Below are 3,423 nucleotides of genomic sequence, written 5' to 3' on the forward strand. Positions count from 1 at the left end.
TCTCGTGTCTCTGAGCTGCGGGACGTCTCGTGTCTCTGAGCTGCGGGGCGTCTCGTGTCTCTGAGCTGCGGGACGTCTCGTGTCTCTGAGTTTCGAGGACGTCTCGTGTCTCTGAGCTGCGGGACGTCTCGTGTCTCTGAGTTTCGAGGACGTCTCGTGTCTCTTGAGTTTCGAGGACGTCTCGTGTCTCTTGAGTTTCGAGGACGTCTCGTGTCTCTGAGTTTCGAGGACGTCTCGTGTCTCTGAGCTGCAGTTTAAAGACTGTAAGGTTTAGGTGTTTGTAGTGAACCTGAACTTTTGTCTTGACGGTGACAGAGTTTGTTTCAGATCCTGTAAAATGTGATTAAAGTGAACTTCTTCAGTTTCACCTGATTACAAACGGTAAAAGACTAAAAGTCCGAGTCAAACAACGAACAGTCTGTTCTAGTTTCACTTGACACTGCTTTTAGAACCTGAACCAGAGGCTTTTATTTTGAAGGGACTTGTTTGTGAATCAGAACTTTTGTGCCAAAGTCCGGTCCGAAACAGTTCTGCTGTGGTTTGGAAATGGAAAAATTAAATGTTTTTGTTTGAATATAAAGGTTTTGCAGTCTTTCTGTTTGGTGTCTAATCGTATCAGCACCGATGGATTTTTTTATTTACTAGTTTAAGTTGAACAGAAATCTTGTGGAACTGAAGGTCGTCAGTCACGTTTCTGTTTCCATGATTTCATCAGTTTTAACAAACTGCCTGCAGCACAGATCATAATTCCTGTGTCTTGACTTCCTTTGACATCATTAACACGTCGACTCGACTATCATCGTGTTCATGTCGACTTTAAAAAATATGTAGTTGTTCAACCCTACTGTCCACACCACTCCACTAAGTATGTCCACCACACCTCTGTGTTCAGCTTCATGGTCACCGGTGATGCAACCCACAATGGCAGAGTCATCGAGGATTTCTGCAGATGCAGCATTGTAAGTTGTACCTGAAGCCTGATGAAGAAAGCTCATCAGAGACTCTACTTCCTCACGCGGCTGAGACGAGCTGGTCTGGAAGCTCAGTCCTCACCTTCTACAGGTGTGCAGTGGAGAGCATCCTGTGCTTCAGCATCAACGTGTGGCATGGAGGAGGAGGAGGAGGGCTGGTCTCTGACGGGCGGGGCTGGCGGCAGAGCGGGAAGACGCTGCTGCGGCCGTGGAACGTCGTTGTTGTCTCTGCCCACGATGATCCTTCCAGCGGGCTGGGGGGCGGGATGAGGCGTGCGGCTTGATGAGATGGTGCACAGTCTCTGACACCTCCTCCAACTTTTTCGAGTTTTCCAGCATGGCCTTGAAATTGCTCCAGAACAGCGCGTCCATCATGATGGGGCCCTCCATCAGGTCTTTGTGCAATTTCTCCGGCAGGGAGGGGGAGTGACAGAGCCAGGTGGACCTCTGAATCATCGTCATCCACGCTGCGATTCGGGACAGGCAGACAGCATAAGAGGAGCACATGTTGAGGATGACGTGAGACGTCTTGCAAAGGGAGCTCTTCGTCTCCTCAGGCAAATCTGCGGTCTCCAGCCTCTTCAAAACGCTGTACGCCAACGGCGCCACGTTGTTGTTTGCTGCGGCTGCCTGGAACACACACTGGTGAGCTCGATTGGAAAGCGAAGTCACCGTCTGGTCATGCTTCCCAGGAGGGACAGGACGCTGGTCCAACCTGGTGTACTGGACTCGGCCTCCGACCAAAACCTGCCTCTGAAGACCTTCATGGGACAGGAACTGTTATTTCATTGATTTGAATCCAGAAATACAAATGAGCTCATCCAGAGACTTTCTAATTGTATCCTGAACTAATCAATAGAAAGAACACTCTTCTTTTATATTATCATCACTATTTTACAATATCTTGATAATCAAAAGTGTGTTTAGTTCATACCATTTTAAATGTTGAAGTGAACCACTCATTTTAAATCAACTGTGAAACAGTATTAATGATTTTTTAATCCTCATTTAAATTAGAAATCAAGTTAAATGTCTATTTTACAAAGTAATTATGCATTTTTGATCTTCTGTCTAAATGAGAAGTAGTGATGTCGGTCGAAAGTCAGAAGCGGAGTTATTAGAACGAAGTGTCGTGTTTTTAAACCTAGCAGACGGTAAACAAGAGGCTACTGGCCTCTCTTCCTCCCACTTCGACATAACATGTCTTCTGTCTGTACGGGACGCTTCTAAAACATTCCTGCTGTTTTCTTGACTTGTAATGACCCTCTGACATCACTAGAACCACCCCCTGTTGGTTGCTTCAACCAATCAGGAAGTCCTGAGGTGACCGGAAATTAACTCTTTAAAAGTCGACACTTCCTGGAACTATTGAGTTCTGGAGTCAGTGTGGCAGTTCTGCAGTTCTCAGTCGAGTTGAACTCAGTCTTCATGGAGTCTTCACTTCTGAGTGGAAACTCTGAAAGGACTCACAGATGCTTGCTGTGAGCCCACCCGGGCATAAATGCCCTACAACTTCGAAGGGAGCTGAGCCTGTTTGTTGAACGGATAAGTGACACGACTTCTGACGGTGACCAGCCATCTTTACTGGAGACGCTGAAAGGTCGCGTTGAAATGGAATCCTGTTCCTGAGCGGAGGTATCCTGGCAAAGGTAACGAGTCGTGACGCGCCAAGTGTACCGGAGGTGAGCTGGTATTGAAAGGAGCGTGCCATCCTTTGCTCCTTCTTCTTTCCTTTTTAATGGCACTATACAACAACACACATCAACAGCATATCTAGGGGCGGGGATGTATGTGTCGGGGTCTTATTATTATTATTATTTTTTTCTTTTTTCTTCCTACCCCCCTAGTTCCCTGACTGCCATTCTGGGGGTGGGGTCCGGGAGAAGGGAAGGCCGTCGGGTGTTGACCAGGACTATGTGGGGGTTCAGGGTCTAGGGGGTTGCCGTGGGTGGTGCTGGCGCTGTGCTCTCCCTGGGGTTGTTTGGACCCCCTGAGCTTGGCTCTTGGGTGCCATGGTTGGCCCGCTGGCCGGGGTGGCTGCCGGGGCCTGGCGGGCGGTCGGCTGGGGGCGCGTGCTTGGTTGTTGGTGGTGTGTGGGGGTGGTTGGTGGCGTGTCCTCTTCATGGTGGGGGGGTATCCTGTCGGCGGGGCATGGCCTGGGCCAGGTCTGGGGTATTGGCTCTTCTCCGCTCGAGAATGAATGGGTTTACCTCCTGGGTTTGGGCATGGGCTGCCCCCTGTAGAGGGCGGTTACATGTCTTGGACCTGGGGGGTATTGAGTGCGTATCGGGAATAAGAATGAAATGTATCGTTATTGTATGTCTTTGAGTGAGTGAATGTGAGACTGAGGTTGGGATTGTGTGATTGTGTCTGTGTATGAATGGGTATTTGTTAGGTCGAGACTCGGACTGCCCCCTCTTTGATACAACTGGGGGTGCTTGGCATCGCGCCC

The sequence above is a fragment of the Nematolebias whitei genome, chromosome 18 (genome assembly GCF_014905685.2).
Source record: "Nematolebias whitei isolate Nwh7 chromosome 18, NemWhi1, whole genome shotgun sequence".
Classification (NCBI taxonomy): domain Eukaryota; kingdom Metazoa; phylum Chordata; class Actinopteri; order Cyprinodontiformes; family Rivulidae; genus Nematolebias; species Nematolebias whitei.